This window comes from Sycon ciliatum, chromosome 8, assembly GCF_964019385.1.
Source record: "Sycon ciliatum chromosome 8, ocSycCili1.1, whole genome shotgun sequence".
Taxonomy (NCBI): Eukaryota; Metazoa; Porifera; class Calcarea; order Leucosolenida; family Sycettidae; genus Sycon; species Sycon ciliatum.
Genome location: NC_088650.1, coordinates 7,071,328 through 7,083,820, shown reverse-complemented (window position 1 = coordinate 7,083,820; position 12,493 = coordinate 7,071,328). Strand labels below are relative to the sequence as shown.

General features: G+C 49.7%; 1 long non-coding RNA gene across 2 annotated transcripts; it reads left to right on the top strand.

The window, feature by feature from the left end:
* Positions 1 to 272: 272 nt before the first annotated feature.
* LOC135823089 (uncharacterized) lies at positions 273 to 12,012 on the top strand. 2 transcript variants are annotated; one of them, XR_010554606.1, is made up of 5 exons: positions 273 to 613; positions 2,703 to 2,804; positions 5,273 to 5,336; positions 10,918 to 10,972; positions 11,732 to 12,012. It is a non-coding gene; the product is annotated as an uncharacterized LOC135823089 (long non-coding RNA). The 2 variants fall into 2 exon arrangements; XR_010554607.1 differs by lacking the exon at positions 5,273 to 5,336 and having other exon boundaries at positions 274 to 613.
* The last annotated feature ends 481 nt before the right edge of the window (positions 12,013 to 12,493 follow it).

Here is a 12,493-nt window from a genome sequence, read left to right as displayed (position 1 = left end):
ACGTGTCAAAAGGTCGTATCGCTTCCGGTGTATAAAAAACTTGATTTTCTCTCTCTCCAAGGCTTGTGGCTCAATGTAGCTGAACCATCGGACCTTATTTGTCAGCTTGGATCACGTGATCCATCCAGCTGCCGCGTGCGGCAAACAGCCCAAATAGCGCTAACTCTGGCCTGCGAGCGTTTGCTGCGACTAGCGCGCTAGCGCTCGTGACATACAGTACACAAACGCGCTAGCCAGAATGCTTTGACTTTGATGGCTTTCAGCTTCTATTTTTTGAAAAGTAGCGCGCTCAGACCAGCTCGCTCACTCTTTTCCTCTTCCATTTTTTAGGGCAATTGTTTTGTTTGATAGACGAAGCTTAGGGTCTCTTTGGGTTTGCAACCCTTACCCTCCTGGAAAAAATCATAGTTGCTAGACTGCGACACTTCAGACCAGGTACTATTAGAGCCGCTAATGGACGACGAGCTATTTTCCGCTATCCGGAGCTCAAGCATTTGAGCCGCTAAATGGACGAGACTCCTGGGGTAAAGGATGCAGAGAATGAGGAGAAAACACTCGTATGGAGCAGGGAGTAGGTATTGTACTACTTCCTGGTATGGAGCACTGAGAAGCGGTAAGTCTAAGGGCAATTCTTAGCCAGTAATTACTTTCTCGCCATAATTATGTTCTCGTTTTTCGTGTCTTCTGTAATGCCAGTACACTAGCAGTACGACTACACTGTAGGCGAGAGTCCATAAGCCAGAGTGTGCAGCTCTCCATCTCTGCAGCATAAACAAATTAATGACAAATTTCCTTTGCCTAAGGGCTGGGTTCCACTGCCGCTCCGCCGCACATCATCCACGGCATGAAACGTCATCATCACGAGCTGGTCTAGCGAGGCCGCGGCTCATCACCAGCTTTCGCTTCGCTGCTTGATACAAAAAAATGCAAGCCGCGGTCACGGCTTGCATTGTTTCCCGCACTTAATTGTTTTATTCGGGGGGAATATTAATTTGTTGCACAGGCCAGAACACGAGGATTTTTTTGGATTTCACGCGAGCGCAGGCAGGCTAAATGTCATCAAAAAACGTCGAGCACGATCGCGGTACCGTGAATGGCGAGTGTCACTGGAAGCGCGCCGCTCTGCTGCATGCAGCCAAGTACCGTGGAGCAGCGAAGCTGCGGAGCCGCAGTGGAACCCGGCCCTAACCAAACTTATAGCAATTTGAAAATGTTTGACAATTTTTCATAAAAAACTTGACAACATTGTTCTTCTGTAGAGTGCCGCTGGCAACTCCATCGATGAACTCCATCAATGAGCGCAGGGATAAAGTTTAGAAGCCCTTCGAGCGAGAACGTGTTTTCAAAAAGGAAGCACAAATATGCCGCGTAACTTCCCCTCTAGTATGGCCCCATCAAAGCCACTCGCTGACTACTTACCAGTAAAATGGGGTTGGACGGTTGTCAGATTAGCTGATATGTTTTCTGCCAACACAACCATAAGCAGTTGTCAACTCTCAAGACTAAAAGAGCTTGCGAAGAAAGTGAGAAACCTTGGCTATGAAAGCACATGAAGCGTCAGAACATAATCGAGCAAACTTAGACCTAGATTACCAGTGTCTGCTCCAGAGCCGGGTCAGTGACCCTGTTTGTGAGTACTTGGACCTTTTGGAAAAAGAACACTGGGTTACCTGCGACCCGGTCGGAAGTCCTGTCGAGTACTATACTTTTTTATACTTCGAGGGTATACCACCACTGACAGGCTGCATACGCGTGCAGATGCGTGCGGCCAGAGTGCCCAGTGCGAGTACGTTCATACATGTACATGTACAATCATGTACATCAGGAAGTCGAAAGTAAGTTTACGACTCCCTGACACACAGTAGCCGCACTTGAACGCATCTGGCTCTGGCCCAGTGTTGCAGGAGTTGTGCCAGGTAGACGTGTACCCGGTTTGTGTTAAATCTTGGAGCAGGTACTGCATACCCTATCATATCTGTGTACATGGGTATACAGAGTCAGTGTTGTTGCGTCCCACTCAGCACCCTTCTGGTTCATTTCGGCAAAAGCACACTTTGCGTATGCAGAGTTGAGTAGAGTGCAAGTTCGGACCACAAGTACACTGTAGCAGCTAGTAGCAAACCTAACCTGTGCCGTGATGCACGGCACGTGTGTGCATCTACTTCATCCCTGAGTAACACACCTGGTATATTGTGCACAATAGGGCACAGTAAATAATCAGCATGCATCGCAGTTTTCTGCAACATATTCCTGAAGTCACTTTACACCTCAGAAGAATTGCGTCGCTGACTGGAATTCGATACCGGTTTAGTTTCTCTCTGGGTCATTATGAATCATAGAAAACCCGTCATACAATAGGTTCAAGCTAAAGTACCGTATCACCATGGTAATTCCTGGAAATTCGGTGTGCCTTTTGTTAAACAAGCAGCAATGTGCAACAGAAATTACCATGGTGATACAGTAGATTACCGTGTGAGATGCAGCAAAGGTGAGCTTGTTACTGTGAGTCTATGCCCTAAACAATAAACTTTGCCGTGGGATGATTATCCTTGGGCTACACACTCTGCACACTTATTGCTAGGTATATCATTGGTCTTGTTCGGATCGTCCATTACGTTTGCAGCTCTTCAAACTTGTTTTGTTGTTTATTATTTTATTGATTTATTTATTCTACTTGCCTTTCCTATCTTCTTGTGTTTTAGCATTAGGCGATTTGATCGCAGGACAAGAGAGGAGCTGATGGACGATCTCTCCAGTGTCCCTCTTGGTTCGGAGCAGCGCCGAGTGCTGACGTTGGGACTTGGGTAAGGATGAGTGTTCCCTCATGTTTACAAGTTATCCGTTTTGTCCAACACTAACGGTTATATGCAGAATACTGCTGAGTCAAAAATGTGCAACAATTAGCACAAAAACTGACTGAGATCTGACATTCAACGACCTGATGCTTAGCTGCATCACGTTTATATCCGTAAGTGTTGGACAAAACGGATAACTCGTAAACTGATGGTCCTCTATTTCAATTTTTATCCTTGCCTCTCCATCCGAGTTCCCTCGTGTGTGTAGCTATTATTATTTTTTTGGTGACAGTCAATTTTTTCTTCAGACTTTTCCCGTTTGTGGCTTTCCCTCAAACTAGTCAATATTTATATTTACTTATTTTTTTGCCCAGGGTCTACATTCTACATTTATTTTACTTAGACTAGGGTTAGCTGTCCGTTTACCAGTACTCATCCACACATATGTGCACATAGGGTCTACACAGAACTCTATCAGTAGATATTTTGTGTCTAGGGGGTTGTCTATCCACCGAGATAGCGCTATATACTCCCATACTGTGTGTTCTCTGGTAGCTATGTCCCTTGGAGACCATATGACTGTGCCAGTGTGGTGACCGAGGTCGGGCGTGTCTGCACTGGTATCGTCAACTTGCCTACTGCTACGTGCTCCCCAGTGCTCCATCTGTGTCCTGTAATTTGTTTGGGGAGGGGGGGGGGGGGGGCAATACCGGTACTTCAGGTGCAGGGGGCAAGGGGGGAATGGGGTGGGGGGACATCATGCCCCCAATGAACCTCTCCAGGCGTTGTTCTGGAGTAGACTAACCATAGGCGGAGTGTACACATGCAGCACATAGTTTGGGAGCTAGAACGCGATCGGACTCAGGCATATTCAAAGGCAGTCTATTGTGATAGTAGTCCTGGACGGATCTCACTATGATGATATAGGTCGTGCCCAGCATCACAATGTCAAACATTATAAATGACTGTTTTTTTGCCTGAGGGGCTAGATGAGCTTGCGGCTAGACTGCCAATGGCAACCAACAGGCTCAAGGCTGTGTTGAGACTTCGTGTGAGCGACCCGAGTCAATTGTTTACTCGCCATGACTAGGCATCGCATTGGGCATCGTATGCCCACTAATATATGTCACTGTTCTTAGTCGCACCGGGGGCGCATGCCCGTTTTCAGGAGACTTCTCAAAATACGTACGCCCTGGGTCCTGAAGGTTAGGCCTATTGTTAATCTAAATAGTCCTGGCTACTATCCCGCTGAGTTCACTGACTTTCTACTGAACCCGTATGTATGTGAGGAAAGTACTGTTCTGACCTCAACTGCGGATTTCATCAACTTGGTAGAAGGTTTGCCTGTGCGGGACGATCATTTATAATTGAGTATAGATGTGACCAGCCTTTACTACACCAACATCCCCAACGAGCTCGGTTGTCGTGGTATATCACACACAGGTGTACAAGGTGGATGCCCCTCGCCCTTCGTACATGGTTATTAACAGCAGTGACATCCTTGATGTCAGTCATTCGGAAGAAAAATGAGTTCGTGTATGGTAACGATGTGTTTCGGCAGATCCAAGGGACTGCCATGGGTTCGCCTGCAGCAGTGGTCTATGCCGACATTGTTATGCTGTATTTGGAGAAGCGGTACGTTTTGCCGATTTTAGAGGGGGAGGGTTTTGAGGTTCAGGTTTATAGGCGCTTTATCATTGCATGGTTGCGAAGGTCAAGTTCAGCGCACTTTAGATAGGATTAATAAGTGTTCGACCCTCAAGTTTTCTCATGAACTGGCACATTATGGCATTGATTTCCTGGACACCACAGTTTTCCGTAGTAAGGGATACATGGCGGTGAAGCCTTATTTCAAGTTCACCAATCGTTTCCTGTATCTGCTTGTCGGTAGTAACCACCCCTGTAGTATGGGCAAAGGTATGTTCACTGGGGAGTTGATCCGTATCCGTCGGTCTTCGACCCTTGACCACCACTACGAAGCTGCTGCCGAGCGGCCGAAGCAGGCTTTCCGGGCCCGTGTATACAAGCGCTCCATCTTTCATCTTTCAGACCCGTACACTAGGAATGGATGCGCAGGGAAGGTATGTTGGTCAAATTGGCATGGGTTTGGGTTATTTCTGTAGTTGTATACAGTGCTCCTCATTGTATTTACCTGGGCCCGGCCTGCTGTCCTTCGCCCGTTGGTCTTGAGGTCCAGGTGTAATACCCCTACCATACAGTCCGGTGGCCAGCGCGGTTGTTGTTACACGGTGGAACATCGGCAAGAGGTTGCTTGCTCGTTTGCCTCATGCTCAGTGTCCTCAGGGAGTTAGTATTTTCCTCCTGTTTGGATTTTGCAGTGTCTATGGTGTCGGTAATTGAGTTTTTGTTCTGTATGCTTTTCTGTGGTGTGTGGCTGTTGTTCACACATCTTTATTTGACTTGCTTCCTGGTGTGGTGTACCTTCTTATTTTATTTTGGTGTTGGTCTGGCTGTAGAGTTCTGGCATCCGTAGCTGCCTCAGGGGTGCCACTTCTCCCATCAGCGTCGACTAGTCCGCCGGTACGTGGTGCTATATTACGTTTAGTTGTCTGTTCCATCCTGTACGGGCTGTGTCCTGCTGACCACACAGTCTGGGTCTCCATACTTTGCATGTTCTCATCGTGTGTAGTGTTCACACGTACATATATGGACTGTCACTCCCATATGTTGTACATGTGGCTGCACGTGTTGTCTCTTTGTCGTACCTGCTGCTGTATTTGTGTCTCTGTGCTGCTGACCCGTACATGCTGCTGCGCTGCTTTGTTGTATTGCTGACACGTGCACCTTTTTGTGCTGATATGATATCGAGTACGCCACTTTTTGTGCTGATGAGGGCACCACTTTCCGATATCATGTTTCCTTTCGCCATGTCAGTTGTCAGTTCTCCCGTCGTCTCCTGAAGTGTAGTAATGAATAGCTCTCTCTCTAGCTGTAGAGAAAAACCACTTGACTAGTCCGTTTGATGTGTGGCGTGGCGAGGGTAGAGTAGAGGCAGCTCGTTCTCCAACCGAGATGACATTTGGCGCCCAATGTGGGGCTCAAACCCACGACCCTGAGATTAAGAGTCTCATGCTCTACCGACACATATATGCACGCGGCACCGTTTGTGCTCCTATCCATTTACATATGCTGCTTTCCACACCTGTGCTGACAGTCGGTACGCACCGACTCTGTACGCATGCACGCACACCATTACATTCTGTTGGCATCATATTAGTGAGGTTTTGCATTCCGAAATTCGGCAAAGGATTCGGCACACGGGAGCGAGGTCGAAAATGCACACGAAGATGCGGCATGTTTGTTCGGAAAAAGCTCACTTTGCCGAACATAATTTTCGGATGAATTTTCTTGTGGAAGAGCGCTAGCGCGTGATTTATTCAAAGAGGTTTCTTATCTTGGCATGGCTTCGCAGGCGTCTTTGACGACATCAGCATCGTCAGCTACCTCTGATTGCTCCTCTCCACTGCCTGTCTACTCTCTTTCGCCTGGAGCGTCCTCACCGTCATCTGTGTGGCTGAAAAGACTATGGCGATACCCATAAAATTTGACTTGGCCATGGAGTTGTTTTTTCTGAGGCGACTGAGGAGGCAGGTTTGGCCCTCGACTCTTTGGGCGCGATCAAAGTTTGTCGGAATCAGCAAGAAAAGGAGCACGGGACAGGACATTGCTGATGCTGGGGCTCACGAAATCAAAACACATCATTTTCGACTTGCAAAACAAACGTCGGTGCGAAAATCCGACATTTTGATGTTCGACAAATGACCAAAGAACGCCGAGCCGAAATTCGGAATGCAAAACCTCACTATTGCGGAGCTTTCCGGAGCTCCGAGTTAGTTGTTGTTTGGAATACAGCAAGAGAACAACATTACATTGGCGCTGCGAGCAAACGCCTGATCCTCGCCATGTCCCTACTGTCACTACCGCCTCCGGAGCCATTCCCGATCTACAGCAGTCTCTACGACGCTGCTGCCCATTTTCCTGCCTGGGAACGGTGTTTCCAACTCTATGTCGCAGCAGCCGGCATCTCGGATTACACTCGCCAGAGAGACACTTTCCAATATGTGGCCGGCAAGGACATCCAGCAGCTCGTCCCTACGTTAGCCAACACTGGCAATTCGATCTCGACGGCCTCATAACCGCCGCCGCCGACTACTTTCAGTCGAAGCAGAGCCCCAGCATGGCCCGCTTCCACTTCCGGCAGGTCACCCAGCAGCCTGGCGAAACGTTAGACACGTTTTATACTCGTTTGCTGGCATCGGCAACGACCTGCAGCTTCGCCGACGATGCCCAGATGAACGTGGCTCTCTGTGATCAAATTGTGGCAGGATGCACGTCCAATCCACTCCGCAGAAAACTGCTGGAGACTGCGTCCCTTGATCTCGCCAAGGCGCTCAAGGCCGCCAGAGCATTTGAAGCGTCAGTGGAACAGACGGCGGCGTTCCGGCGCACACAAGACTCGATCAATGCCCTCCGTCATCAGCCACCGTTCTACAAAAGGACACAGCCGCCTCCTGCTACTGTTTCAACTCCGTCGCGTCGACCGATGCAGTCTTCGCCACATCCAGCTGCAAACTCGTACCACCAGCCACCTGCCCCAGTCGCCACTCGCGCTCCAGGCCAGCGGGAATCCAGCACATCGCTCTGCTACCGCTGTGGAGAGCCAGGCCACCCTGAGTCGTGTCGCTACGCAGTTTTGCACTGTAAACGTCTGCCCATGGGCGTATCGTCCGCATCCGAGATCCTACAGCGCACACTGGACGCCATGGCTCGCTGGCCTCGACGGTGTGAAGAACGTCCACGACAACATCTTCAACTTTGGTAAGAGCGTCGAAGAGCACAACCGACGACTCGCCGCCTGCCTCCAGCGGCTCCAAGATCACAACGTTACACTCAACCGAGCCAAATGTCACAAATGTCACATCCTCAAGCCTCGGCTCAAGTTCATGGCTAGCGTCTACTCCGACAAGGGCATCCGCGCCTCTCCCAGCCACCAGCAGTCTGTGGCTACATTCTCTATGCCATCTTGCGTCAGCGACATACAGAGTTTCCTGGGTCTCAACAACTTCCTCCGCCGTTACATTCGTAACATGGCCGATCTCACCACGCCACTCCCTGCTCTCACTAAGAAAGGTACTGTTTGGCGTTGAACTGATGTTGAGCAGCAATCATTTGATGCACTGAAGAAGGCCATCGCCGAAGACTGCATGCTGCAATACTTTGACCGCAAGCGATACACATCACTGTATGTCGACGCATCGCCCACCGGCCTCGGCGCAATCCTGTGTCAACGCCAAGACAACGGCCATGATGCACCTGTAGCATTCGCCAGCCGTGCACTCTCCGGCGTCGAGCAGCAATATTCTCAAACTGAACGGGAAGCATTGGGTGTCAAGTTTGGCTGCCTTCGCTTTCACCACTACTTGACAAGGTGATCCACAGTTCACCGTTGTCACCGACCACAAGCCGCTCCTGCAACTCATGGCCGTCGGATCGAGACCTCCGCCACGAATTGAGCGCATGGTCCTCCGCCTGCAGGATCTCAGCTTCCAGCTCCAGTACAAGCCTGGCCCAGAAAACCCGGCCAACGTCGTCAGTCGCAATCCGCAGCCTCATCCCGACTTGCCAAACATCGGCGCACAGGAAGACACTGCGTACATACATGCCCTAGCTACAGCAGCTAAGCCGAATGCGTTGGCTCTGAAGGAGATTGCGGACGCCACCACCGCAGACACCACGCTGCAAGCCATCCTTTCCTCTCTGCAATCTGGCCGCTGGGATTCCAACCACACCACGGTCCGCCCTAACTTTGCCCTCCGCCATGAACTGTCTGAGAGTGACGGTCTACTACTCCGCAACGACCGTCTCGTCATTCCCACGGCCCTACAACGGCTTACCCTGCAGCTTACACATGCGGGCCACCAAGATATTGTCCGCACCAAGCAACGGCTCAACAGCAAGGTTTGGTGGCCCAACATGGCTACTGAAGCCGAAGCACTCTGCCGGCAATGTATTCCGTGCCAAGCAACTCTCTCAACGACACCGCTACGTCCGGGAGTCCGTGCCCACACCACCGTCCACCAAGCCGTGGCAACGAGTCTTCGTCGATTTGTATGGACCCATGCCAAACGGTCAGCACCTGCTTGCCACTATCGACCAGTTGACTCGCTACCCGGTCATCAACGTGTTCAGCACGACACCCACTACGGCCGGTGTTGTTAAAGCTCTGCGCTCTACATTATCCATGTTCGGCTTGCCCGAAGAGCTAGTCTCGGACAACAGTTCTCAGTTCCGTTCTTCGGCTTTTGCTGATTTCCTCGCGCAACACGCTATCCAGCACCGCCACACCCCTCCTTTGTGGCCACAAGCAAACGGAGCAGTCGTGTGCCTTAACCGTACCATTGGCAAAGTTCTGCGAACTGCCAAACTAGCTGGCGAAGACATCAATGTTGCATTAGACCAATGGCTCCTAGCGTACCGCACCACGCCACACCCTGCCACTCACGAGGCACCAGCAACACTCATGTTTGGTCGCCCCATCCGCGACAGCATACCCTGCATTACGGCAGCCGCACCAGACTTGCCTTCAGCTGCCCACCGTGACCAGCAATTCCGCCAATCCCAGTGCGACGCTGCCAATGCCACCCGCCGGTCAAACGCCCCCATCCTCACTCCTGGTCGCAATGAGCAGGCACAGAAGCTCTCACCACAGTGGGATCCCAACCCCTGGACCGTGGACCAGATCTCTGGGTCTACGGTGACGATCTCCAACTCAGCAACTGGCCAAAGATCGACTCGCCATAATTATGTCGTTCGTCAAGCCCGTAATTGTTGTCACACCGCCAGCCCATCACCCACTACCAGCTGAAAGTTCTGCCACCACACCTTACAAAATTACAACAAAATCACTTGCAAGAAGTCCTTTCACTTTGACTACTGCTCGTTGCGTGACATCACTCCTCACCAAAGGACTTCCTGGGGATCACAATCCTAAACAGACAAATGTACGAATACCGCATTTGACTCTGTTGTTCTGCACGCCACGATCAACACACGACTGCGTGCAAGACACAGCTGATCATCGTCGCTGTACTCTTCCCTGAGCACGTTACCCTGTCGCTGCAGCCTGCGACGAACATTCCATAGTTCCACCAACTTGATGGCTTGATGTTCCCATTGACGTCGACCATGCGGTGTTGCCATTGACGACCTTCAACTTCAGGTCCTTGCCGTGGTCCGCACCATTCAAGAGATGGGCCACATTTGGTGTACTTTCACCCAGTTGGTCACTTATTTTAACCTTGCCGACTTTCCACTGCCGGACTGTTGCTTCAACAACTGGCCGAGAGCACATACGCATATCATCACTCTTCCTTGCAAACATCATTTCCGTCTCCACCACGTCCTTATCAGCCCGATCCATGCCTGACACCCCCAAGGCACTGTCCACTGTGCCGCCGGGCTGGTGGAGCGACGGACCGATTCTCCAGTGACGGTCGTCGTCCACAAGGCTGTTGGAGTGCGCATCCAAGATGTGCTAGAGCTGTGTCGTGCAATGCTATCGCATGAGCTGATTGTTTAGTAACTGGTGGTGTTAGTGGACAGTATAGCGTAACTTGTAGTTCCTTGGTCTTTCTCTTTTGTATAAACAAACTAGTAAGCTAACGATAAACTAGCTACACTGAGACAATTCGACTGGCACAAGTTACAACAAAATCACATGCAAAAAGTCCTTTCACTTTTACTACTGCTCGTTGTGTGACAACCACCATCATCAGTGTGCGCATTGCGCCTGGTTTGGTGCATGCCTGGTGGAATATGACATAGCGGCTGATGCAGTGGGCACGTCAGGTAACACCTAACGCATTGAAAATGACTCAACTATGACTTGGTTCGATTGTCAGTCAAGTGATTCAATTGCAATACAATTATATACGTACGGTGGAACTCACTTAGTACGTACCCGGGTAAGACATACACCTGCATAACACAGTCCTCTTTTGTCGCACGGATTTTCCTCTCATAAGCGCATATTCAGATGTGTACGGATACGACTGCTTCCTTCTGTTCATGTGATTCATTGTCGCTGTATTACTGTATGCAGATCTCACTCAGCTCTGCTCTCCGAGCATTCTGCTTCCAACACGACTTCCCGAAAGGTATGTATGGTGGCTAATAAATTAATGCGAGAGTCTTTACAGATTCCAGTGCTCTCATGCCTTTTGGAAGTTCCGTTTGTAAGTCAAATGGAACATGGTTTGTGGTCAATACTTCAGCAGTAGTGGTGCGAGAATATTCGGGTGTCAAATTGCTCGGAATTGATGTATGATAACGGAGAATATACCAACATGTGAATCACTTGGAGATATGGTTTGCCAGGTTCTGTTCACACTCACTAGGCTAGACCCTCTCGAATATTGTACAACAGTTTTGGCCCAGGAGTGGTAAAGGGCACGGGGCAAGCTATGTCGGGACCTGCTGTAAAGTCCGCCATACACGAGCTGTACGTCTTATCGGATGGGATATACCCCTGATATTGCTGATAATGAATGGCCCAGTTTCATTGTACTGCTGTCCGCGATATTATATCCTTAGTGGCATTGTTAACTTCTCATTGCTTGTGGGGACGCATGGATCATACGTCCATCCAACACCTGCCAATCGGAACCCACCGACAACGCTGTCGGTTGGGTTGGACCACAATCGGTTGGTTTTTGAGTCCAAGATGCCGCCTAGGTAGCACACAGCATTGCTAATCTGATTTTAAATTAGCTGCGCAAATCCTGGCATACTGCCCGTAAATGCATCTAACTCCCAGGGTACTTATGAGTTTTTAGGTCTATGTGGTACTTGTGTCGCATTGGCAGCCACTGTTCCGTTCTGTATTTTCTGGTGTATGTGTCGTTGAATCTCCACAGAAAATGTGCTCGCGCATTAGAAGGAGGTGAAAGATGCACCTGCAGGAGAATACATGCTTAATGCTGGCAAGTCAACAGAGGCGAGTACTGATAATGTTCCAGATTGTGGTAGGATCACATAAGCAAAATTGACACTGGGAGGCACGGCGGTGGGTCAGCTCATGGCCAGCGCCAGCTCCAGTGGATATCACGTGCATCCAGTTCTAGTACTATAGTATGACTGCTACAAAGTAGTGCGGCCCAAATAGAACTCGGGTCAGGTGCCGAAGAACTGGGGGGGGGGGGGGGGGCATGTGTTAATGAATGGTAATAACTCCGGAAATCATGCTGGTGTATCAAGGGCGTGGGCCAATGAAGTGCTGGATTGATGGTGGACGACTGTACTGCAATCTTGGCTGGTCCCACTATCGCAGAGACAGCACTTCCTGGTGCAACCACCCTATCCTGCAATCTATATAATAATTATTATAAGAGATTTGTGTGAACGATTTTAGCATGATGCAAGTCAGCTTATTGTGCTGGGGGCCTGGCTACATGTCACTATAGCTTTTTATAGACTCGATCACCGCATTACGCTGCCTTGCGTTGACTTGATTGAGCACTCTTTTTAGTTAGTGTCAAAGGTATATGTAATATGTATCTGCCTTCGTGCAAAGCTCTCTTTGTGCATGTCTTGCAGATAGCTCGCTGACTTTGATGCTTTGAGCCATTTTCAAATTGCTTTTTTGTTCATTTCATATAGACCGTATTGCCATTTGTTTA